This window comes from Dasypus novemcinctus, chromosome 26 (genome assembly GCF_030445035.2).
Source record: "Dasypus novemcinctus isolate mDasNov1 chromosome 26, mDasNov1.1.hap2, whole genome shotgun sequence".
Classification (NCBI taxonomy): Eukaryota; Metazoa; Chordata; class Mammalia; order Cingulata; family Dasypodidae; genus Dasypus; species Dasypus novemcinctus.
In genome coordinates this window covers 42107200-42134952 of record NC_080698.1, presented here as the reverse complement: position 1 = coordinate 42134952, position 27753 = coordinate 42107200, and the positions used below count along the sequence as shown (strand labels likewise).

General features: G+C 41.9%; 1 protein-coding gene across 1 annotated transcript in view; it reads right to left on the bottom strand.

The window, feature by feature from the left end:
• The window catches only part of ITPR1 (inositol 1,4,5-trisphosphate receptor type 1), a 347955-nt gene that overhangs the window by 289606 nt on the left and 30596 nt on the right, over positions 1–27753 (bottom strand). The window lies entirely within an intron of this gene.

The window sequence follows — 27753 nt, the reverse complement described above, 5'->3', positions numbered from 1 at the left end:
GCAGCATTGTTCACTATTGCCAAAAGTTGGAACCAACCCAAATGCCCATCAACAGACGAGTGGATCAATAAAATGTGGTATATACACACAATGGAATACTACTCGGCTGTAAGAACAAACACACTACAAACACATGTGATAACATGGATGAATCTTGAGAACCTTATGTTGAGTGAAGCAACCCAGACATTGAAGGACAAATACTACATGACCTCAATGATATGAAATAAACAAGCTGCCCTAGATAGCAAGAGACTGAACGATAGGCTTGCAGGAAATCGGAGGGTGGAGGAAGGATATGAGCCGATGTCTGCAGGGGTGGAATTTAAGACGAGATGGTGGTAAGTATGAACACAAAGAAGAGATAAAAGGGGGGCAAGGGGTTGCCTTTGCTTGGGGCTTTGCGGGTTTGAGGGTGGCTGGGGAGGGACGGGTGGGTAACGTTGCCCAAAAGTGGGGGGAGGGAGGGGTAGCATACGAACCAGGAGAGGGTCAGGTGTTGGTGGAGAGTAAAATGCTGAGAAAATCATATCAAAATATAATAAAGAGGGTTACCTGTTTAGAATGCTCGGAGGGGAGGGTCTGATGCAGGACGGGCTCCTGGGGAATGTCTAAATGCTCATTCTGCCAGAGTGGGTGACACCATGGGGTAGAAACCCAAGTAGTGAGAGTGGGGGTGGACCCACATCCTGGGGAGGACTAATGCCATCCAATAGAGGGAACTGTATCCCTCGAGAGAAAGGGTGGCTCCCAGGGCATTGGGGCAGTTGAGCAAGTTAGGCCCTGAACACTATTCCATCTATCTCTGGAAGTGGCTCCTCAGGAAACGGAGGTTGGCTATCACTGAGGGCACCAAGGTGGAAGGGAAAATGGACGTTAAATGTGTGGAACCAAAGTAAATGGGGGGTAAGAGAGGAGTTTCTTGAGAGTACACAAGGATGGATATAAAACATGTAATATTACACCATAACATATAGGAGATGACAGACTGATAATGTAAACCATAATGTAAAACATAGGATAACTAAAAATGTAAAGAACTGTGTATCCTAAAGTATGCACCATAATGTAAACACAGATGTCACCTTGTTAGAAAGCTAATGTCTCAGACTCTGTACATCACTTTAAGTAAATATGATATGAATAGGGCGTAAGAGTATTACTGTGGAAGGGAAAAGGTTTTCTGGTGGATGTGTGGGAGTGCTGTATATTATATATATACATTGCTGTGGTCTAGGACTCCTGTGAAGAAAAGCTGAATAATTAGGGGGGGGGGGGGAATAGGATGTGGAATTTTTTCAAGTCAACATTCTTTATCTAAGTTCTTTATCTAACTTTATCCAAGTTCTTTATCTATCCTTTAAACTCATCGCTATATGCCATTCCCTAGTAAGGGACCATGACATTATATTGGGCTTCAAATTTCGGGGAGTTCTGGATCACAGAGTGTTTCAACAATGGCAATGGAGGGATACTGGTATGGGATACCAATGACAGATGATATATGACTGACAGGGAGCTGTACAGAACATATGTCCAGGGTGCATGGTAATGTTTGGATATACTCATAGTGGCAACAATTAAAAACCACAGTAGGGGGGGTACTGGGTTCCTGGCCAGTGGTGCTCTGTCGTGGTCCCTAGGTGAGCAGCGACAGTCTCCCAGGTACAGTGGTGGGGACCGGGAGGGAGTGAGGGTTCAACAGTGAGCCCCTGATACTAATGACTATGCTTGTGAGCTGATAAACCCAAAATAATAACAAGGCCTAGAGCAACTTTGTGCCTGGGAATTTCCTTCTGTCAGCCTTCATGTTACTCAAATGTGGCCAGTCTCGAAGCCAAACTCAGCATGTAAATGCAATGCCTTCCCCCCAGCGTGGGACATGACACCCGGGGATGAGCCTCCCTGGCAACGAGGGACCACTATCAACTACCAACTGATGATGCAACTGGAAAATGACCTTATACGGAAGGTTCAATGCGGATCAGCAGAATATCCATGTCTACATAAAATACCATGACTTTAAAATGCTGTTTGACCTAAAGTAAGGGGGAAATGGAAAGGAGAAATGAGTTTATATGGCTACGAGTTTCTAAAAAAGAGTCTGGAGGCTGGCAGAAGGTTTGCCCTCATGCACAACTGAGCAGAGTCAGAGAGACAGATAAAGCAGATACAACCCCCAGATATTGGTTCCTTTGAGGGCTAAGGAGACCCATGGGAGTTATGGTCATGGCCGATGGGGTTGACTACCGGGGCAGATGGCCCCTCTTTGGAAATGGTGTTTATGTGTGATGAATCTGGACTCAGATGGGATCTCCCTTCATAAGACTTTCATGCTAATGTGCTGGAGGTGCAGTTAATGTTGGGGTTTAAGATATATTTAGGGGATTTGAATCTCTGGACTGACAATGTGATAGCCAGATCCTGAGCCTCAACAGACTCCAGCACCTACAATCTGATTTATTGGACTTACCACACTCAGCTAAGATGGAGGTGAAGAAGGACAACCACCACACCATGGAGCCTAGAGTGATTACAACTGAAAATGGGAGGATTGCATCCAGCATCCAGGTGGAATCTGAGCCTCCTCTTGACATAAAGGTGCAATGGACACAACCAATCCAGTGTCCACATAGAAGAGGTGGCATTGGATTGGGAAAAGTGGACATAATGGACAAAGGGTATGGGGAAAGGCAGGAAGAGATGAGAGGTGGAGGCGTCTTCAGGACATGGAGCTGCCCTGGATGGTGCTTCAGAGGTAATCACCGGACATTGTAAATCCTCACAGGGCCTACATGATGGAATAGAGGAGAGTATGGGCCATGATGTGAACCAATGTATATGAGGTGCAGAGGTGCCCAAAGATGTACTTACCAAATCCAATGGATGTGTCATGATGATGGGAACGAGTGTTGTTGGGGGGGGGAGAGGGGGGGTGGGGGGGGTGGGGTTGAATGGGACCTCACATATATATTTTTAATGTAATATTACAAAGTCAATAAAAAATAAAAAAATTTAAAAAAAAAAAAAAAAAAAATGAGAAATATATCATATGTTTAAAAATTTTTAAAAAAATCTTACCAGATACATAGAGTTAGAGAGGACCTGATTGATTAAAGAGATTGTAAATATCTTGAGAAAATGATATGAACAAATTGTCCCTAGTGTAAGCCCTTTTGTTGTGTTTCCTTATCTAGTCCACTAACCTCACGTTACAGATGAAGAAGCAAAGGTCCAGGCAGGTTATGGAGCTGCTGGAGATCACGTTGCTCCTTAGGACAAAGCACAGAGTGGGACTCAGGCTCCCATCTCCTAACCCCAGTGTGGGACTCAGGCTGCCATCTCCTAACCCCAGTGTGGGACTCAGACTCCCATTTCCTAACCCCAGGCTCTTCTCTTAGTGCTCCATGTCAGCCCTCTTCCCCCATCCTAGCTTCCATGCCCACACTTCCTCATACGGGACTTACTCCAGGGTGGTCTGTAAAGATGTACAACAGTATGCAGCAGACAGTAATTCAAAAGGAAAAAAACAATAGTTCTAACTGCTCGATTTGTTTCAAGGAGTTTTAAGTACCACCCTGCACTTCTGCTATTAAATTATTTGCTCACTAATCACACAGACATACAACCCTTTTAAGTAGATGAAGTTTCAAAGGAAACAAGAGACTTATCACACTGCTTTCAGATTTCTGTGGACTGAAGGCAGAGCACACATCTGCTATTGAGTGAACAGGACACCTGTTAGTGAGCTGAAGCCAATACCCAAGCACAGGCAAGAACCTGTGCAGAGGAAGAAAGCTTCAGGAGTTATCCCTTAGCTTCAAGGTTTGGTTCCTCCATTTCCTAGAACTTCAGAGTTTGGGCAAGATTCACAACCCATGAGACCACATTCCCTCAGGTAGAAAAATGGTTTCTAATCCACCAACCTCACAAAGTTGCCATGGGGAACAATGATGTAAGGTAAGTGAAAGGTTTGCGAATGTACACATGCTAACACGCCAACAATCCTAATTTCTTTTTATGGTGCCTTGAGAAAACACTTCCCATTTTTTTATTCTATCCTTCAAAGAACAGCAGGAATGCCTTCTTCCCAACTCAGGCAGAACTCAGAGGAGGGGATGGACAATTTACATCATCATCATCATCATCAAAATAATGTTGAACACTGACTATACACACTGAATACTTGGCGCTGTTCGAAAAGCATTCCACGTATCCTTTAATACCCAAAACCTCTAAAATTGTTGTTGTTGTTTTTGCTCCCGTTTTATTTGTGAGAATATCAAGACTGAGAAAAGCTAAATACTTGGCCCAAGATCACATACTAGCCAAGATCTGAACCCAATAAAGATGTTTCCAGAACCCAAATTCCAAACTACTATACCATAGGCAGCCTCCACAACAAGAATTAGAAGTAAGAAAGGAAAGGTTTCTCTACTACTTTCCAGGAACGGCTCATTTCCTCTTAGGATGAAAATGAGGAAAAAAAAAAAAAAAAAAAAAACAACCTTGAATTAAAAATAAATCATCTAATTTATTTTGGGTTTTTCTCTCAAGCTTAGCCTTTTTTAGTATGAAAATTATTAGCCAAACTGTTTTGGATATGGCAAGTGAGCTTTTGGTTTTAAGAAGCTGTTCCAAAGAAAGCAAACGTAAAACAAGCTAATAGAATGATCCTCTGACATTGCTATCACTTAAGAGCGATGACAGATAAAGATAAAATCTAGTTGTGCAATCTCACAGTTTCATTTCAAAACTATCCAGATGGATGCCTCTAAACTGGTCAATGGAAACCCAGTCATGTGTATGAAATAATTTTCTACACCTAGTCCCACTTATCTAACAAAACTAAGAGATCACAAACAAAAAGAAGAAAATATTATCTTGGGGTATACTTCTCACATGCAAGCCAATAAATCAAGCAACTATTGCTCATTGAATTATCTGCTGTCATACAGTCCTATCATCAGTGGTAGATACTGGCATCTGTTAAATTCATATGGCTGCCTGCATCAACTTAAAATGGCTTTTCACAGTAACTTAAACTGGGAGAAAAAAAACCTGCTTGTCCTTAGTGGATTGGTACATTATTTATACTATGGATGTGAGCAAGCATTCTTCCACTGCTAAGAAAACAGAAACTAGATGGAAGAAAAAACATGTAGAATCCTCAAAGTGTAAACAATGTGGAAAACCCCTTTGTCTATCCAAACTGTTTCCAACACTTATCTGCCTAGTTGCTTCCTATGAGCTGAAAAGGCTATTCTCACTTCCCCAAAATCCTTGCAGCTAGTGGGGAGCTCGGGACTCAATTCTGAGCAATGAACCAAAAGAAGGTTGCTGGGGAGTGTCAAGATAAGCTTTTGTGGTCTTATAAATGGAACAGGAATAAGAGAAAAGCTCACAGTGCTGCCCCACCCCTTTTTTCTTGCCATGACTGTAAGCAGGATGCCTGGAGCCACAGCATTGATCCTGTAGCCATGAGGTAATAAGAACATGAAAAGAAAAGCCCACACCCTAAGGAAGGTGAATCAAAAAGACAGAACTTTGAGTCCTTCACTATTTCTGATACTGTCTCTGGATTTACAAATAAGTAAACAACAGATGCCCTTATGTCTTAAGTCACTGTTAAACGTATTTTTCTCTTGTACTCAAAAGCACTCCCAACTGACACAAATATTATTCCAATTGCCTGATTACAAATGAAATGGACACCTGGAGTCTATGTTCTCTTTTAGGAACTCATCCTAGCCCAAGTGATTCTCTTGGGAGCTTTTTTGTTAACACAAAGTAACCTGAGTGCCAACCTAAACTGACTGATCCAGAGGAAGGCATCAGACCCCCGGTCACCCACAGAGTCCCTTTCCTAGACTTCGTGAACATCGAAACAAAAGAGACCAGTCTTTCTACAGGGGTTAAAACTTTAAGACTATAAGCTTCAAGGGTTCTTGGCAGCCAAATTTTCCATCACACAGAAATGATAATTAGTAATGAGAAAAGAAGCAGTATTTGTGAACTTTCATTTCTCTCAGTATGACGCACTAGATACCCTGAATGAGCCTCTCAACTAAAACACAAAAAGCTAGATAAAATATTTAAAATCATTTTAAACCATATACTCGGGTAGCAAGAACGTCAGGAATCCAAAGAGGCAAATAATGGAAAAATAGAAGCCCTGGGAAGTAAGTCGATCCTAACGTCGGCACTCACCCTGAGGGGATCTGGAGAATCTGGTGGCACTAAACTTCCATTTTAATACCTATGCTAGGTACAGGAGATGAAGCTTTGAAGCTACTCAGGACCGCAATGTGCCTTCAATGCAATGATAAATGACAAAAAGCCCACCCTGAAAATGGAAGGATTAGGTCATTTGTTGGTCTTGACTTTGGCACTAGGTATAGGAGAAAAAACTCTCCTAATAATTCATAAGTGGGTCCTCATACTGGTGTGTCACTCAGATTCATGTTATGTGGGAAGTCCTTAAGCAAAAGACAGACAGACAAAACAAAACTTTAGGCAGAGAATCTGATTTAACAGCATTCTGAGTTAGTGGTATCATAGGTAACTGGCAGAAGGAGACAATTTTCTCTAGAGGAATGCAACTTTAACCCTGGGCTCAAAGAATTCCCAAGGATGAGAGTCCAGAAGACATAAGCTGATAGTCAAAGTCACAAAACACACAAGGAAGTAAGGTGTCATTTTCAGGGCAAACAAATGCAGACAATAAAATCCGACTTACAGAGATTTCATCTACTGAGATTTTTAGAAACAAAATATAAAATAAGTATGCTTGGAATATATCAAAAAATAAAAGAGGCTTGAAAATATGAAGAAACAAGAATGACCAAATAGATTTTTAAAAGAACCAAACAGAACTTTCAGAAATAAAAAATATAATTGAAACCAAACTCTTGAAAAACAAACAGCATATGATAATAGAACTAGTGAACTAGGATAGATCTGAAGAAATTATCCAGAGTTCAGTCTAAAGAGTAAATATGGAAGGCTAAGAGTTCTAGAAGATAATAGTCTAGTAAAAGAAAGTATTCATATATGTAATGGTTCAGAATGCTCTATGACTGATAATAAAAAACCCCCTCAAATCCAGGAATCCAATAAATACCATGCAAGAAAACTTCAAAGAAACCAACATCAGGACTCATACTAATAAAATCTCAGAAAATTAAAGACGAAAAGAAGATCCCTAGTAGACGAGAGAAAAATTCAGAGCAAAGCCTCTATCAATAGTAACTTAACAGAAAAAAGGAAGCCAAAAAAAAGTGATGCTGAAAGTACCATCAACTTACAATTCTATATCAAACAAAACTAGCACTCAGAATAAAAGTAAATAAAAATATTTTAAGGCAAAATAAGATAATTTACCACGAAAAGGCCCTCTAAATTCTAAAAGAAGTTCTTTAGGCAGAAAAAAAATTATGATAATTAAAAGGCCTGATATTAATATTTAAGTAAATTTTTAAAAAGTTGATAGCAAATGTGGCTCAAATGATTGAGCGCCTGCTTCCTGTGTATGAAGTCCCGGGTTCAGATCCCCAGCACCTCCTAAAAACAAAAGCAAGATAAATGGAAAAAAAAATCAACTCTCACTGGGGAGCGGATGCAGCTCAGTGGTTGAGTGCCTGCTTCCCATGTACGAGGTCCTGAGTTCAGTCCCTGGTACCTCCTAACAAACAAAACACACACACATAAATTTGATAGTATAAAAAAAATTATATCTAATATGCGAGTTCAAATAAAAAATAAAGACCTAACATGAGGGATGACAAGAGCAAAAGAGAAAAGACCGAGAAGGGGAAAAAAAGCCACAAAGACATTAAAAATAAATCCAGAACAAAGATTACAATATAAGACATTCCAGGGTGCCATCCATCCACAGAATCGTTGAACAAATAACAAAAACTGACAGAGCCATCTCCCTCAAAAGTCCAGAAAATAGTGAAAGGGTTGCAGTAACTGGGTGAGGGCCTAATTAAGAAAATATAGAGTTTCCTTTTGTGGTGATGTTTTGTGAATGGAAGTTTTGTTAATGGATGGTAGTAATGGTAGCAAACAAGGTGAATGTAATTAACCCCCCCTAAATTACATACTTGAATGTGGTTAAAAGGGGAAATTTTATGTTATTAAAATAAAAATTTTTTTAATCATACGGCTGTAATAAATTAAATCCAAATACATTACCCTAAACAGTTAACACTGTATGATTTTAACAAACATTTTTCAACAACTGATAGCTAAAGTAAAGGAAAAAACTAATAACATTAGTTATTAATTAATAACAATATATACTAGACTGGAAAATATACATTCTTTCAAGTGCAGTGGAACATGCGTAAAAATTGATCACATTGTAAGCCATAAAACAAACCTCTTAAGTTTTAAAGAACTGGTATATTATCAATCTGAGCAACATATAACTATGTTGTAAGGCATTTTTTAAAAAAGAAAACCTGAAAAATTGGATATATCTGAACATTTCTATAGACCTCATGAGTGTAAGAAATCATAACAGAAATAAAAAAATACTGAGAACTCACTATCGAAAAATACTGCATGTCAAAATGTATAGGACGTTGAAAACTTATGTCTATACATAAACTTGCATATACATATTTACTTTATTCATAACTGCCAAAAATTGGAGGCAAACAAAATGCCTTTTAATATGTGCCTGGATTAACAACTATGGTATATCCCTACAATGGAATATTATTTAGTGATAAAAAGAAATAAACTGTCAATCAACAAAAAAGACACGGGGGGACATTAAATGCTTATTGCTAAGTGAAAGAAGTAATTCTGATAAGACCACATCCTGTGTGATTTCAACTATATGACATTCTGGAAAAGACAAAACTACAGAGACAGTGAAAAGATCAGTGATTACCAAAAGTTCAGGGGGAGTGAAGTGATAAATAGGGAGAGAACAGGGCATTTTTAGGGCAACTATTCTATATGATACCATAATGATGGATACATGACATTATGAATTTGAAAAAAATCCATAGAACTGTACAACATAGAGTGAACTCTAATGTAAACTATACAATTTAGTTACTAATAATGTATAAATATTGGTTCACCAATTGTAATAAATGTACCACACTAATAACGCAAGTTGTTACTAATAAGGGAGACTGTGTGGAAAGGGGAACATTTCAAACTCTTTGTACTTTCTATGCAATTTTTCTGTAAACCTAGAACTGTTCTAAAAATAAAATTTATTATTTAAAAAAAAAGACAAAAAGCAAACAAGTTTTCATTTGGGGGGAAAAAATTATGTGGGCTACAACTAAACCACATTTGAGGAGAATTTATAGCCTTAGATAATTACAATTTGAGAAGGGCTCAGGATTATAAACTGAGTATCCAATTTAAGAGATTAGCAAGGGAAGAGGAGAATAAAACTGAAGAAGGTAGAAAGAAGAAACTAATAAATGCAAGGGCAGAAAATTAATGAACTTGGAAAACCTATATTAGGAAGAATCAAAAAGCCAAATTTGGGAAACGGACTTGGCCCAGTGGTTAGGGCGTCCGTCTACCACATGGGAGGTCCACAGTTCAAACCCCGGGCCTCCTTGACCCGTGTGGAGCTGGCCCATGTGCAGTGCTGATGTACGCAAGGAGTGCCCTGCCACACAGGGGTGTCCCCCGTGAAGGGGAGCCCCACGCGCAAGGAGTGTGCCCCTTGAGGAGAGCCGCCCAGCGTGAAAGAAAGTGCAGCCTGCCCGGGAATGGTGCCACCCACACTTCAGGTGCCGCTGAGGACAACAGAAGCAGACAAAGAAACAAGACGCAGCAAACAGACACAGAGAACAGACAGACAACGGGGGGGGGGGGGGGGGGGTGTTAAATAAATAAATAAATCTTTAAAAAAAAAAAAAAAAGCCAAATTTCATTTTTTTTTTTTTTTTTAGGAGGCACTGGGGATTAAACCCAGGACCTTGAAATGGGAAGCTGGTGCTCAATCACTGAGCTACATCTCCCCAGTGAGAATTAGACTTTTATTTTTGTTTGTTTTTAGGAGGTACCAGGATCAAACCCAACACCTTGTACACAGGAAGCAAGTGCTCAACCACTTGAGCTACATCTGCTCCCAAGATTCCATTTTTTAAAAAGATTGATTGATTGATTTCTCTCCCCACCCCCACCCCACCCCCACCCCGGTTGTCTGTTCTCTGGTTCTATTTGCTGTCTTCTTCTTTGTCCGCTCTCTGTTGTTGTCAGCAGCATGAGAATCTGTGTTTCTTTTTGTTGCTCATCTTGTTGTGTCAGCTCTCCGTGTGAGCGGTGCCATTCCTGGGCAGGCTGCACTTTCTTTTGTGCTGGGCAGCTCTCCTTATGGGGCGCACTCCTTGCGCGTGGGGCTCCCCTACCCGGGGGACACCCCTGTGTGGCAGGGCACTCCTTGCGCACATCAGCACCGCACATGGGCCAGCTCCACACGGGTCAAGGAGGCCCGGGTTTGAACCGCGGACCTCCCATGTGGTAGATGGACGCCCTAACCACTGGGCCAAGTCTGCCACCCAAGATTCCATTTTTTATTTTAAGGAGCTACCAGGAATTGAACCTGGGACTTTGTACATGGGAAGCAGGCACTCAACCACTGAGCTACAACCACTCCCCACAAATGGCATTTCTTAGAAAAGACTATTAAGGTAAACAAATCTGTGTCAATACTCATCCAGAAAAAAAGAGAAAATGCATAAATAAATAATTTTAGGAATATAAAAGGGGACAGTATTAGTTTCCTATTGCTGCTATAACAAATTAACCATAAAGTTATTGTCTTACAGTCACCCAAATTAATCTTGAAGGTCAGAAGTATAAAATCAAGTTGTTGGCAAGGCTGATTCCTTCTGAAGGCTTCAGGGGAGAATCTGTTTCCTCACCTTGTACAGCTTCTAACAGCCACCTGCATTCCTCACTCAGCTCATCACCCCTTCCTTGCATCATTCCAACTTCTCGCTTCCATTGTCACATCTCCTCCTGCTAACTCTGATCCTCCTTCCTCCCTCTAATAAGGACTGTTGTGATTACATCAGGCCCATCTCAATAATCCATGGTAATCTCCCCATCTCAAAATCCTTAACCAGATCACATCTGCAAGGTCCGTTTTACCAGGTAGGGTCACATATTCACAGGTTCTGGGGATGAGGCCATGGCCATCTTTGGGGAAAGCCATTGTTCAGCCTAGTATAGGGACCAAACCAGATGGTTCAGATATTAACAATTTGCTCGAAGGATATTATTCCAACAGGTCTGAAAACTCAGATGACAAGAAAATGTCTTTACGAAGAGAACTGACCCAAGAGGAAAAAGCCCTTTAAAGATGTAAGAAAACTGAATCATTAGGTTCATCTTCCCCTAAAGAAAACAAATGGCCAAGGCTATTTTACTCAGCTTCTACTCATCAGGCAAAGAACACATAATTCCATCGTTATACAAACTCTCCCAGAGAATAGAAAAATGTGGAACACTCCATGGCTCATTTCACAAAGTGTTGTTTAACACTGACAGTAAAACCAGACACAGCAAGGACAAGAATACAAAGTAGCAGTTGTGATGAAAAAGGAAAAGAGGTGAGATGGACAGGTATTCAAACACCTGAAACTGTCTGTCCTTGAGGCCCTGGTGTACCCCTGCCCTGCATGCAGTCTGGTTGTTCCACTAGGATTCTTTGAGCCAATAAATCCCCATTTTGTTTAAGCTAGTTCAAGTTGGCTACCACATGAAACCAGGAATCCTGACTAGTGCACTATTCCACTAACCAACATGACACATATAACCTCTTCAAGGATATTTGCTAAATATCATCAACTTGGTTATCCATATTAACGGAAGGGCCTCAGGACACATGGGTAATGAAAGCCCGGTAATCAAGAAGTACCTTTAGGGAAGCAGACTTGGCCCAGTGGTTAGGGCATCTGTCCACCACATGGGAGGTCCGTGGTTCAAACCCTGGGCATCCTTGACCCATATGGAGCTGGCCCACGAGCAGTGCTGATGCACACAAGGAGTCCCCTGCCATGCAGGGGTGTCCCCGGCATAGGGGAGCCCCATGCGCAAGGAGTGTGCCCCGTAAGGAGAGCCGCCCAGTACGAAAGAAAGTGCAGCCTGCCCAGGAATGGCGCTGCCCACACAGAGAGCTGACACAACAAGATGACGCAACAAAAAGAAACAGATTCCCATGCCGCTGACAACAACAGAAGGGGACAAAGAAGAACACACAGCAAATAGACACAGAGAACAGACAACAGACAACTGGGGTGGGGGGAGGGGAGAGAAATAAATAAATCTGTAAAAAAAAAAAAAAGAAGTACCTTTAAATTTATGCTGTCACTTTTCTTAGGCTATCGTTAAGATAGATTCAAAGTACTGGGGCACAGTGAGCTTAAATAGATGGACTATGATGAACATCAGGGGAGTAATATCAACCTGGGATTCAACATTCTCCAAGAATAATCCGAATAATCCACAAAGTAGTTCTCACTTATTTATTTTCATAAGATTGCAGATTCATTAAGGGCAGAGAGCATTTTTTTTTCCTTCAGGTAAATGACCTTATAAATAGTCAAGAAGCTTGCACAACCCAATGACCTTTGGGGCAATGTTTCTAAGAGACTTGCCAAGGACATATTTTTCCATTGCAATTGTTACAATACCACTACAGAAACATGCAAACTGGTGAAAAAGTCAGATATCAAGTTTGTACTTCCTTAAATATACGCCACACTTCAAATTCTATTAAACAAGTATCTTTAAAAAGGAAAATAAGGAGGAGATTCTCTGCAGTAAAGATGAAATTTGGGGGGAAATTTTATGAAGATGCAATTGACACAGAGATACAATAATGGAATGCTTCCAATCAGTGTGATCCTGGCAAACATCTGAACTCAACCGCATTTCTTGCAGCATCCATGACAGGAGATAGAAAAATTAGGCAAGAATGTCAACCAGAGACCAGAATGCACGTGCTGAGACCACAAAACCTAAAGGTCCCTTTGCTTCAAAATGGTACCATAGCTTTCCAGCTTGATATAATCTTGTTGACATGTTCAGCCTAACCAAAAAAAGGGAGCTATTGCATGGGCTCCTAATAGGTGTCTTAGAGGTATCATCAGGGCTACATTTCTTCTTAGCCAAATTCTTTTAAATGGCAGGAAAAATAATTTTTAACATGTGCATTTTTCTGTACTAGGGGCCACAACCTTTAGATTCCTTCAAAGGGGATCTAGAAGGGATTAAGAAACAGTGAACTACTCAGATGCTGCAAAATGAACATTGCATCAAGATACACTTGGGGCATGTTATATGTGATTTCAATCCTAGGACAGAAAGTAATTGTAAAAGGAACATAATATCCTTAGTGTTATTTTTTTCGAGCTCTTTACAATGAAAGCAGTTAAGCACAAGGGTAAAAAGATAAAAGATACCATCTGAAGTCTGGTGGGGAACCTAGGCTTGTTGTCTTCCTATAGGAAGAAGGTTCTATGAGCTCCATCATTCCATTGTTTACTCCGCATAAGGAATATTGCTTGGGGAACTCTGGGCTAAATCAGCACTCGGTGGCTGATGGATTCTGGCCCTGAGGGAAGAACACAGCTGTACTCAGAATGCAGGAGTAAGTTCCAACAAGGAAGCACTGGCCTCATTTAATCATACAATATACATTCAAAGGAACAAGAGTCTAGAAATTAGTTGCTCAAAAATGCCCAGATTTCAGACAGGAAATAACCTTTCAGATGCCTCTCATTCACACCAAGCAGACTACAGAGCTCACCAAGTTTCACTTGTCAAGAGTCCTGGCCCAAGAGCATGTTCATAGTCTGCTTGTTAGTCTACACCCTCTCAGGGACACCTGGAAATAATGGTGAATGTACTGTTTTGCTCACTCAGCAAACCTTGAATCTTCATTCCTGACAGATCTGAAAATAAAATCAATGCTAACATTAAAAAGAAAGTTCGAGCTTGCAAGAGACCAGTAAGGGAGGATTCCGGGCTTCCTCCTTCCCCCCTGCCCAGGCCAAGGGACTGCATTCCCCTGGGCTTTAATAGCCTTGTATAATATTTAATTAAATATCCTGTTCCTACTGGTTTATGTACTAGAGAACACTAATTTTAGAAAACCGATTAGCTCGTTCTAACTGTATGTTATTGTAGCTAAGGTCAAATTTTTCACTGAAACTATGGCAACAAAACCCCAGTATTCTCTGTCGATAAGACTGAAGCAAAGTTCTCAAATGACAGTCCTCCAGTTCAGGGCTAAACTTGGGCCAGATTATTCTATTTTCTACCTTTACCTGAAATGCCATGTTTCTGCGAATGGTTGTGGCAGGAGAAGGAAAACTCAGTCACAGAAATTTGCTAGCATAAGTCCAAGCGAGCTTATATATGTGTCATCACTGATAACACTTTTAGATACATATAATTTTAGCAGCACAAAACATGTAGATATTTCAGAAGCATCCAAATTGGAACTCAAATATACCCAGAAAAATACCAGACAAAAAAGGAACTTTTAAATCTCAGTAAGAGGATTAAAATTGCCCAACTTACTTTCTCAATTACTGCAACTGCTCCAATTGAAGCCATCTCTCCACTGACCTGCAGCTATTGCTTTGTAAAGGAAAGATAACTGGCTCTTTGAAGAGGTTTATTCTCACCACACCTGTTGCCACTCTCCATATAAATCCCCCAAACCAGGTCCAATGGACTTGAGCCCAATTTTTTTGTCATAGACGAGCCACACTGAGCTCTAACCCTGGGGAAAGACATCTCTACCTTGGACAATATCTCAGTGGAGGTCAGCACCGGCCAGCCCTTCTCCTAGGAGCTCAGGAGCCAGGTAGAGAATGTCTCCTGCAAGCCCACTGATAGGAGCCCCTCTGAGCTCACAAAAAAGCATGGGGGCTTTAGGGAAGGCATCAGATTGGCAGAATCTTCCACCTCTCCGTCAGGCATTTGGAATGCCTGCTTTTTGGGTTAAGATAAACTCAACTTCCTCTTTCATTAGGTAGGTAGGTCTACCCAGAAGGTACAATTACCATCTCCCACAAATGACCCATAAGAAGCTGTGGCTGTGATCAAGGTTTGTGCAAACAGAGAAAGGCCTCATGGCTTCTCAACAAAAGCCCGCAAGCTGCAAAGCTTTCACTTGACTACAAAGCTCACTCAGTAAAATCTAAAACATTCAGAAAAATTAAAGTCTGACTGGGTTATGGATACCTTTGTATAGTCCATGCACTGAAATTTTAAAACATGTACATATCACTAATGTTTTGCCTGATGGCAAGGGTCATGTTTGATCTTCTTAATAGATGTTTTAAAAGTTGCTAATTCAATGGACGAACTTGTATCATTGATATAAAGGCAGTGCCACCAAAGCGTCTGAGGGGAGAGAAAGGGAAGAATAGGCATAATATGGGGGCATTTTCGGGACACTGGAATTGTCCCGCATGACATTGCAATGACGGATACAGGTCATTATACATTTTGTCACAGCCTATAAAATTGTGTGGGGCAGAGTGTAAACTATAATGTAAACTACAGTCCACGGTTAGTAGGAATGCTTCAATTTGTGTTCGTCAATTGCAACAAATGTACCTCACAAATGAAAGATGGTCTTAATGTGGGAAAGTATGAGAGGAGGAAGGCGTGGGGCATATGGGAATTCCTTATATTTTTTAATGTAACATTTATGTACTTTAAAGCTTCTTTAAAATTTTTTAAAAATTTAAAAAATGAAAGCTGCTAATTGCAGATTTCATGACAACGGTGACTACTTATCAAGTGCTTAGAGTGTGCAAGGCATGCTACAAAGTGTATTACACATGTGTCATCTCATCCTAAAATAATCCTATTATTCAATACTATCAAAGTTTGCAGATGGGAAACTAAGGCTTAGTGAGGTTAAGTAATTTTCCACTGTCATACAAATAATAAATTGCGGGGCAGGGACTTGAATCCATGTCTGATTCCAGAGGCAGCCATCCCAATCACTATGCTCTACTGCTTCCCCAACACATTTTACCTACTCCCTAAAAACAGATTCTGCAGGATCTCGACTCAAAGATTTTTGCTTTTATAAATCTGTTCACCTTTTCTAATCCTCAATAATTCCATCTCCCCAGTCATTTGCATACTCTCTACCAATGAGACTTGAACATGCTGGGTTTCCCAAGAGCGTCTCATCTGAGGAGTGTGTCTGCACTCTCCCCAGTGGTTTGTTGACTCTGCTCCCAATCATACGCTTCCACAGGAAGCAAAAACAGAAGGAACAGCTGGGTCCTTTGGTGGGAAAACACAGACACTTACAGTCAAACAGGATCATCCACCTAACCTCTGTCCCAGAGCAGAAACTGCCTTTCCCAAATCCCTGGCAGATGGTCAGTCCCCTCTGAACCAAGGAAAACTCGGTAATTTAAAGCAGGCCACTTCACTGAGTAACTGCTCCGCACTTATAGTTAGAAGCAACTTCCTTAAACTTAAAACTCTACCTCTGGTCACTTTTATCCACTGGACCTACTTCTCTATTTTCCTGGCTCAGAACATGTGTCTTCCATATGGCAGACCTAAAATAAAGGAAGACAACTGTGAGTGGTCCCTTAGAGCCTTGCATCATCAGCATGACCTGAGAGCTTGTTAGAAATGCAGAATCCTAGGTCCCACTTCACACCTACAGAATCAGAATCTGGTTATGTGCTTTCTGTTTTTTTATTGGTATGCCAGGTTTAATAAGTTAAAAAAGGCAAGGGTGGCCATATCTCCTCCCTGTCATTCATAGCCCCCCTCCAACTCAGATCTTTCCTGACCTTTTAAATTTAATCTGGGGAAGCGGACTTGGCCCAATGGATAGGGCGTTTGCCTACCACATGGGAGGTCTGAGGTTCAAACCCCGGACCTCCTTGACCCATGTGGAGCTGGCCCACATGCAGTGCTGATGTGCACAAGGAGTGCCCTGCCACACAGGGGTGTCCCCCACATAGGGGAGCCCCAAGCGCAAGAAGTGCACCGCGTAAGGAGAGCCATGCAGTGCGAAAGAAAGTACAGCCTGCACAGGAATGGAGCCGCACACATGGAGAGCTGACACAACAAGATGATGCAACAAAAAGAAACACAGATTCCTGCAACGCTGATAAAGATAGAAGCTGTCACAGAAGAACACACAGCGAATGGACACAGCAAACAACAGTTGGGGGTGGAGGAAGGGGAGAGAAATAAAAAATAAAGTGACTCAGACCCAAAAAAAACAAAATAAAAAAATAAACTTAATCTGAATACAGTCAAGGTTGGGTGTACAAAAGGGGTCAAAAGCAGCCCTTAGGAAGCATCATCCCCTAAACATGTGGATTATGCATCTAAAAGAAATATTGTCATAAAGCTCTGCACCTCTTTCATTAAAAAAGAAAAAAAAAAGTGGAAAAACCTGGAAGGGAAAAAAAACAAATATCCTTATAGCTGCCAAGGGAGCAGATCTTAATCCTTCCACATAGACCAAGGGTGTTTAACCTCGTTTGTTCCATGGACCCCTTTGCCAGTCAAGTGGAAACCACAGAACCCTTACTAAGTCCATACTATACTGTGTATTATTTAAGACATATATCAGACCCATACCAACAGGTTCCCACGAGAATGTTTTTTGAACTTCAGTTCAAGCTCATGGACCCCTGGTTAAGAAGCCCTGATTAGACAGATACCCGCATATCCCCAGGAGGCCATGGGACTAAAAGCAACTGGGTCCATTGCTCACCGCCTCTCCAGCTCTTCCATGGCTTTTCTTTTTTAGACCTTTCAGGGTTCTCTGAGAGGCTCCTGTGCCTGTGACAAGAGTCATGAACTGGGGACTTGTCACCTCGGGACCTGCCATGGTGACATCTCGGGCCCTGGCACCCATGCCTCTGGGGGCCGGGAAAGAGCTCCTCCTCCTTCCCCCTGTTGTGCAATGGGGGCCAACGACGGGATCCCAGGTGGTTTTTGTGCACATTTGAATTTCAGAAGCAGTGGCTTAGAGGTCTTTTTCATTTCGTTCTACAAATATTTAAGTGCCCACTACAGGCGAGGGCCTTTGGGAGAAGGGGATAAAGACGACGAGGTTTCTGACCTCACAGTTAATGGAGTGGGGTCAGTGCTAAATCAAAAGCAGCAACGTCAGTTAGCAAAGAGCTCATCGGCATTCAACACAGGCCAGGCACTCCTTGAAGTGCTCTGCAGAGATTAATCAGTCCTCACAAAACCTTGTAAGGTATATGTTATTTCTCCCATTTTAAAATTAAGGCAACAAAGGCCTTGGGAGACCCAGTGCCCATGGTGGTATGGCCTGTGAAGAGCAGGGCTGAGAGTCAAACCCCAGCACTCCCTTCAGAGTCTGCACAGGAGGGGCAGCTTATGTGCTCCAAAGGCCGCCTCTGAGATATGAAAGATGGTGGGCACTAGCAAGACTGAAGGTCTACGGGCAAGGATGAAATGGGGAGATAATGTCAGAGAGAAGAGAAAGCACAAGCAGGGGCCCAGAGGGAGGAGAGAGCACACTGACTGCCGAGGAAATGGATCCATCCGCCTGGAGCCCTGTCTTTGGAGTGGGGGGGCGGGTGCAGCAGGGGCTGAGAGGTAAGCGGGGCTGGCCTGTGCAGGGTCCCGTGAGCCCTTTATCCTTTGTCCTAAGCACACTTCAAGGGGCAGAGTGACATCAGATTTGCAATGATTTTTCTAGCTGCACCGAGGGGTGGACAGGAGTGGGGTAAGAGTGGAGAAGCCAATAAGGAGGCTGCTGCAGCAACTTAGGTGAGAAATGATGTTGCTCGAGCTCATCCAAAATGTCCAAGGTACTCTGTTATTTACCGCGTAATGTACTTTTGTGACCTGTCTTCCTAGCTGCCCTCCATGAGCTTTATTCCCACAGAGCAATATGTCTCTTCAATGTGGAACCCAGGGTAAGAGAAGAAGCCCCAGGTGTCTTCTGAGCAGGCAACTCTATTAAGTGGTTTAGAGAACGTGAAGTCCTCTAGGCTTGGGTTCAAGTCCCAGGTCGCACTTGTTTGGTGAACCTCCCTGGACCTGAGGGTACCCAATGGTGACAGTGACACCACCTGAATCAGAGAGGAATTCCAACTGTTATCAGCAAAAATATGCATGTCCCTATCAGAAGGCTCAGGCACAAAGGAGGCACGTCTGTAATAATAATTTGTTTTCATGATCATGCATTGATCAAAGAATCTCAAAACTACAGGTATAAAGGAGGAAAAAAGGGTAAGCCATTAGGTGGTCAAGGAAAAGACACCCTCTGAAGATGAGGTTAACAGGAGTCCAACTCAAAGAAATCTTTCCAAAACTATCAGGTTCAGGTAGTTTGGAGAAAAGATGACGGGACAATTTAAGGCATTCCTGTAAAAAGTGACTATACAAAATATTCATTACTATTTTCATTTACAGTAGACAAGTTTAATTAGACAGAGTGATGGGACCAAAAAAAAAATTAATTCATGGCCCAAACACAGCAGCCTAAATGACAATGTGGGTAGAAACTGAGGGTGTGTAATCCCAATTTTGACAAATTGCTCTTTGACCCCAGGAAGCTCCCTAAATCTAATTTCCTCACTTCTTAAATAAAGAAGGGAAAGAGTTACTATGCACTTATACGCTTCACCACGTCTTCATCGGTGCTCTGGCGACAGGATTATAAAGCCCTTGGCCAAAAGCTCCTTAATCATCCAATATCTACTGCTGTCAGGAGAACCATATAGCATGACCATATGGCGCCATCACAATGTTTGGATTTCCAAATCAATTTAGCTCTCAATGGAAGAAGGCACAATACCAATACTGGGATTGAATGAGATGAGAAAGTAAAAATGTTCATTGCGCTGGAAGAACTTTATGTATATAGATATTATGCACCTATTAACAACTGAACTGTTAAGGGAAAACCAATATAAAGTAAGGGTCTTAGTTCTACTTTCCATGGGTGACTCAGGTATTCAAAAAGGAAGCAATCAAAGCAGGGCCTCAGCGTCAGCATAAACTGCCCTCTGTCCAGGCCCAGGAGGCATAGAGCCTACAGACCCGCATCTCCAAGCTTTCAAGGAAGCAGAAACCCAGCGAGGGGTGCTCTGCAGTGTGTGGGACTCCAGCACAATTGAGCCACAGGCAGGATCCCCGGCGATTGTGTAACTCACTGTGAATGCTCTACATTGCCCAGGGAATTGATTTAAATTACAGTTTTGTTCCCTTTAAATGGAGTCTGTTGGCGCAAGATTGAGATAAGCTAGTAAATCTGAAATGAAGATTATAAAAAAAACCCACTAATCTTTTTATTAAATTTGAATCAATTTCCATGAATACAAAACCAGTTGCAAGAGTCCCCTACAAAGAGGATTACAAGCACACACACACCCTTCAAATAAGCCTCAAGTCAGATACTTGACAAGCACGTTAAAATAGACTGATTTTTCTGCCTTATTTAACGAAACAGGCAGGAACTAAGTCCTGTACCCCCCCCACTGCTAAAGACCCATCGAGGATTAGAATAAAAAGAACAAACAAAATTTCAGTCAGGCCCCCTGTTTGCATGTGGGTATTTAAAACTAAATAAGATATGGGTTCATTCCCTCAGTGCCTTGCCAAAAGAAAAAAGAAGAAATAATGTTGCTTAGCAACAATTAAAATAATGTGCGGGGAAGGAGGGTGGGTTGAAAGACAGCCAGGCCAGCGAGTTTGTTCTGGCCACCCTAACCCAGATGACCTCTGTGGCCCTGGTTCCTGGCTGTGGGTAAGGCCTGACTGTTTCCGTCCATTCCTCTGATGCTGACAAAGGAGTCCTGTAATCCTGAAGAAATGGAAACCTGCTTCTGGACAGCGTGGGGTTCCCGAACACAAATGCTTTCTTGTGAAATACTACCCTGCCTGTGTCTCCACCGATCACAGAGTTTCAAGCCGGAAAGGGATCTTGGAAATCACTTCATCTGAACTCCATTTAACAGTTGGGGAAACTGAGGCATAGAGATGCACTGACTTCCCCATGGTATACAAGCAGCTGGCCACGGACTCTGGACTGGAAGGTACCTCTGATGTCAGACAGTGCTCTTTCATCTATGTCAGTCTTGGCTTCTTCCTACACAGAGAACCTATAAGAACCTTTCCCTACCTCAACCTACACTCCACGCAAAATTATGATCAGATAAACAGATCGTCAATTATCCAAATATTCTTCATCACACCATCATGAAGAAAGGTCATTCTTATTTATAATGAGTCTCCTTTCAAAGTTGCTGGGAAACTTAAGGCCAATTACAAAGAGCTTGCTCGGGATATGAAACCCTTCTTTCTCTCTCTTCGCAAACTCCCTGGTAAGTGGACTAGCACAGCACAGGCACAAGGAGCCAGAGGAACAAAGAGTCCAGTAAAAATAAATGACCACAAGTTTCATGCTCAAATTCATGGTCATGCTTTAGACCTGAGAGTCAGGCTTTACACTAGCCATGCTTTTTAGACCTAAGAGTGGCTCATCATAGGGAAGCAACATACTCTTCTTCGTCCAGTTATTATTCTGAGACCACAATTCTCAGGCTGTCACTGTTTTCAGCAGGGCAACAAGCTGAGCAAATCAGGAGTCTTCAGCCAACATTTTATTCTGCAGATGCCCAGAGGCCAGACCCCTCATATGCACTACAAGCAGGACTCTAAATCCTGTGCTGGCTAAACACACAGCCTATTCCACAGCTTGCCCTGCCCAAGAAAAAAGGCATGAAGTCAAAAGGGGCCAGGGTTCCATCTTCCTAACTTGGCTCTCTTCCTCCCTTTCAACAGACCTACTACATTAAAGCCAGGAAGAGTCTGGCGAACAGCAGAAGAGGAGTAACTTGGCCTATTCTCATTTAGAGACTTGAGGTGGTGGCAGGGCCAAGGTGGGGGGGCACCCTCGTGCTTTGTGTGGGAAAGGGTCCAGGGGGCAGCGAGGGAAAAGGCCCTGGGCCCAGGCCTTCAGAAGATGGTTCTGGCCTGACGCTGACACTCAAGTCGTGTAACACTGACTAGATGCTCAACCGCTCAGCCCAAATCACAACATGGTCTAAAGGGGAGAATGTACACGGAAAGCATCATCATCCACTTTGCCCCAGCAAACTACTAGATTGCAGGAGTAGTTTTTACACTGTGAAGAAGGGCATTCTACCTGCTTCACTCTCACATGCATATAAACAGCTGTCATGAGGACAAGAAATTACACTGAACAAGTTCCTTAAAGATTTTAACCTAGTAACGGCATTCAGTTACTACAGACTATCTCTCCTTCCTGGAGCCTAGCATAAATGGCTGTTTGTGGAATGAATGATAATCATTCTAAGAAGTGATATTTAACCCCTTATACTGCTAACTGCTACAGGTTCAACTCCCAGTCTCTGCCATATGACTATGGACAAGTTACTTAACCTCCATTTCCTCATCTGCATAATGGGAATATCAATACCCACACCTCACAGATAGGTTATACAGACTAAAAGAGATCATTTTGGGGAAGTGCTTTCTAAAAGGTAAATGCTCTATTAACGTAAGGTACTGTTATTTATAACATGGTTCCATTTCTCCCACGAAACTGTGTTGAGCTCATTTTGCCTCCCCCACCAAGGCCAGCAGCTGGTAAAGAGCAGGGCCTCAACTATTGTTGAGCCGAACACTCAGTCCACTATACATTAGTTTGGACTAAAATATTTTGCTAGAAGCCAGCTTAACCGGGGGACAGGAGGAGACATAGGAACAGGGGAGCTACTTATCTAGAATAGTCACACATTCAGGCTGACCTCTGAGCTCTTCCCCAATTCATGTAATCCACTGAGGCTTAATTACAGAATAAGAGAATGACTCCTTCCTCCCCACCTTTCCCTGCTCAAAATTCTCCCCTTAAGCCACGGGTATTCCTTCAAACAGCTTTTCTTCTGACACTAAGGAATTTCAGCCAAGTTAGAAACCTTATACTTTGATAACATTTACATGGTACCATTCATCTGTCCAAGATCAAGAATTTGGGGGAAGCAGATGTGGTTCAAGTGATTTGCGCTCCCACCTCCCACATGGGAGGTCCCAGATTTGGTCCCCAATGACTCCTAAAGAAGACGAGCAAGAAAGCAAGGTGATGCAACAAGATGACTTAACAAGAAACACAAGGAAAACATAATATTATGAGAGACACAACAAAGCAGGGAGTGGAGGTGGCTCAAGCAATTAGTCACCTCTCTTCTACATCAGAGGGCCCAGGTTCAGTTCCCGGTGCCTCCTAAAAGGAAGAACAGGGAGGCAGATGTGGCTCAATTGACAGAGCATCCACCTACCATATAGGAGGTCCACAGCTCGAACCAGGGCCTCCTGGTCCATGTGGTGAGCTGGCCCACGTGCAGTGCTGCCGTGCTCAAGGAGTGCCGTGCCACGCAGGGGTGTCCCCCACATAGGGGTGCCCCACGTGCAAGGATTGCACCCCACAAGGAGAGCCGGCCCATGCAACAAAAGCACAGCCCACCCAGGAATGGTGCTGCACACGTGGAGAGCTGATGCAGAAAGATGACACAACCAAGAGACACAGATTCCCAGTGCTGCCTGACAAGAATGCAAGCAGACACAGAAGAACACACAGTGAATAGACATAGAGAGCAAACAATGGGAGGCAAAATAAATAAAAAATAAATCTTAAAAAAAAAAAAGACCAGCATACAACAAACAGACACAGCAAATGCAAACAATGAGGGGGTGAGGAAAAATAAATAAAAATATATCTTTAAAAAAAAATTGGGGACCACCAACACTGGCCTTTTGAACAGAATGGAAAAGATCAACTTTTGAGGGCAGGAACTTGACTACTACCCCAATCTAAAAAAAAAGGAGGTTACCCAACAAATGACATGATCAACACTACAGCCCCAGTTCCCTTATTTCTACCCAAGCAACTCTGGAGGTTATATTTAGAACAGCAGAGATTCTGACATCAAAATTAAGATTGGGTATTAAGTTCCCTCTTTTCTTCATAGAAGATGCCATTATATGTAGCAGGGGAATGGCATGGGAACGGGGTAAAGAGAAGAGAAAGGAATTCACTAACCACAAAGTTTCAATTCCCAGTTTCAGTCTGGTCTTAGCCTTCCCTATTCTTTCAAGATTATGGACAAAGCCAACACAAATGCAGAGAGAAGCGACTTTGCCTTATCTTCTGTGGACACTAGTGCTTTAAACGGTGTCCAAAAGAACTGGAATAAATGAATTACTCCACATCTCAGCTCTTCTCATTACTTGGCAGGACAAAGATACCATCCAAAATTTATTCAGATAATGAAAAGATTTGGCTTATGTAAAACAGATGTGCAGCCAATCTTCTCTTCCTACAGATGAAGTTGGGGGCAGGAGATACATTTGAGGTAACCACCAAAAAAAAAAAGGAATTCACTTGGAAATGTACTTCGAACCATCAGAGAAAAGCAAGTGTGTTCATAGTTTAACTCTTCTACAGCTATTTTTAAAAGTAACTGAGCAGCTAAATATACCAAATACTCTATTAGGCTCTTTATCCATATAATCTTTCACCCTACTATCTTTACAGAGAAAGAATTATTTTCCACATTTTAGAAAAATCAAGTTATTGATCAGGTTCAATCAGCTTGTATATGGAGACACAAAGCCTCAAATCTAGGTCCATGTAGCCTGGAAGTAAACCATTATACACAAAAGCATTTAAAGACAGAAGGAATAACAATATATAAATAATCACATACAGTTCCTTCTCTTCTGCTACCATTTATGAGTACCAGCCTCTGTGCTAAGTGCTGGGAATAAAAAGACAAGAGTAACTAAGGCTTCCTGAGCCCTTAACTAAGGTGAGGCTCCCTCAGAACTAAATTCTTCACACCCAGTTAATCGTCACACTGCCTTACCACTATCATCACCCATTTTACAGATGAGAAAACAGAGATTAACGGCAGTTAAGTAATTTGACTAGGAACACCCAGCTAAGAATAAGCAGAATTTGGATGTGAATTCAGGAAGCCTGATCCTATATGGCCTACGTTATTATCTGCTAGGGTTGCAGATTTCAAGAACAGCTCACAAAATTAAAACCCAAGGTCAGAAGCCATAGGGAGCACTGCATCAATAGGTCTTTGAGTTCTATTTACTTAAGAACAGGTTATGAAGGTTCTCAATATAGGAAATAACTTGGCAAGGAAACACTGAAGAAACAGCAAACCCAAATGACTAACTGTTGCTCTGCTGATTGCTCAGATAGTCTCCATCATCCCACTCAGCTGCTTGCCAGCATTTCACTCTTCCACATGTGTTTGTTAAATTCTAGGGTACAAAGGTATCTCAAGGAAATGGACTAGCCTCCAAATTACCCAATCACCTTAATGCACAATTTCTAAACATCAAAATGACTTCAACTTCAAAATCCACTTATATTTGGAAAGGTAGCAAATTCCTGAGATACTTTTGTTCATTTTAGAAAGAATAAAAAAGTAGCCTGCACCGCAGTTGGAGGGGTGCTTTGGAAAATTTGTAAATGCTTGCTGCCCAGGCTCCAAGATGGAAGAGCAGATCTTACCTTCATTCTGCAGCAGTTCTCAAAGAGAGACCTGCCAGAAGCCCCCACCTGCTTGTGTGCCATGGGTCTCTGGTTTAGCAGTGGAATTTACGCGATCACGACCTACAGTCACAAAGCTTACAGCAGAGCTTGTTTTGAACCAGATTTTCCCACAAGTATAGAGCAACTCACAACCTAGAAACCTTTATTTTTAATTTTTGGAGAAAGGCAGTCAACAAGTTAAGTCGCTGTCACATGATCACCTGTAGAACCAGGCCAAGCCATAAACAGAGTTTGGTTCTTTCCAAATGGCCTCTACCAGACTGTTGTTTTTATCTCAAATCAGTCCCTTCAAATTATCCACCAGATCTCTATCTATGCACCAGGCACTTTCACCCCAATGCGAGGAAAGCATATATCTCTTCTGACTTCCACTGCTATGGTACTATTTATTTTAACGTTCTAATCCTGCATTCAAATAGTTGCTGTTAACTTTGTACAGTGCATTAAAATCTTTCCCAGGCCATTTCCCAACTCCCAAGCCCTTGTATAGAATGGGATAAGAACTCACACTAGACTCAAGCAATGTGATCTTGACTCAACTTCCCACCATCCTTGGAAAAAGCCACACCTAGTCCAGCCCATCCTTGAGTAATGCAGTTAACAGTTTATAGCCTAGGCTCTATCAGCAGTCGTTCTTGATCATGGCTGGGGAGCTTTCAAAAATCCCAATGCTCAATTAAATCAGAATTCCCGGGAGTGGAACTCTGACATTAGTATTTTTTAAGATGCCCAGATGATCTCCCTGTGCAAATGAAGTTGAGGACCACAGATCTACTCCATCCATCAGCAGTTGTGTGACTCCAGAAAAGCTACTTAACCTCTGAATGCATCAATCCCTTCCTAGGATGGATGGGATAGCTAAATGAGCTAATGCCTGCAGAGTCCTTAGCAAAGAGCCTGGCACCAAGTCAAGAAATCTTGGCCTTATTATTATTCAGAGTGGGGAATTTATGAGTGACTAGATTATGATCATTTGATCAACTCTTTCATTCTGTGGCATTCAGGATTTTGCTTTTGAAAGGAGACGTGGAGGAGAGATCACAAAGAAAAAGGCAGCAGAGGCAACAGGCTGCCTGAGGTTCCTGTCACTCATGGCCTATGTCATCAACTCTTTTTTTAAATAGTCCTCCCCACCCTTAGGTGAAAGCATTCTCCTGATCATGCCATGCCAACTGGATGCAGCACAATGCCACATGTCCTCCAAATGACCTCTCTCCATTTGATCTTCAGCCTTCTATATTATTATTATTTCTTTGGCTCTCATTCAAAAAAAAAGTCAAATAGTTCTAAACCACTAGACAATAAGAAGTTATAACTCAAGTAACAATCTGCAAACGGCAAGATTTGGGACCTTTGGGACTGAGACTATCAGTTAACTGCCTAACCCAGTCAGGCAGTATATAAGAATCACTTAGGAAGCCTTAGAAAATACCAGTGTCCAGGTCCCAACTGCCAGACATTGAACTGGCGTGGAGCAGGGCTCTGAACATTGATTTAATCTAAAAGCTTCCCCAGATGATATTAATATGCAGCTAGTGCTGAGAGCCACTAACAACAACTGCAACCAAAATGTTTATCATCTCAGATTCCAACTCCATTTTAAACACCACCTGGATTAAGCTAGGCTACCTTCTGAGGAATATACCAAATGCAGGTGGTCTAAAAAGAAAGCCAATACTGGTTTAAAAAAATTTAAAAAATTTTAAAAAGTTGCTGCTCCTGTGTCTTAACTCCTAGAGCAAGTGCAAGAATCAAGAACTTGTCACAGCAGGATGACAGAACAAAGACTATTAGAACCCCCATGGAGACAGTGAGGTCTGCTGAAATGTTCCTGTGACTAGATCCATAAATGTTATTTGTTTGGAGAAATACCGGCAAAATGTAAAGCTTTTCACTGAATTAGCACTTAACATTTATTCAAAAGACAAATTAAGGCCCTAATAAAGACCATTCCAATCAATCTTGACATTAAATTTATTTATGCATTCTCAAGAAGTCTACCAAAACATAAAGCTTGAAATTAAGATATTTTTTAAAATATGTAAATAAACCTATAATTGCTACAAAGGAAAAACACACATAGCCACACAAGCAATATACCTCGTGAATTTTCAAGCGCC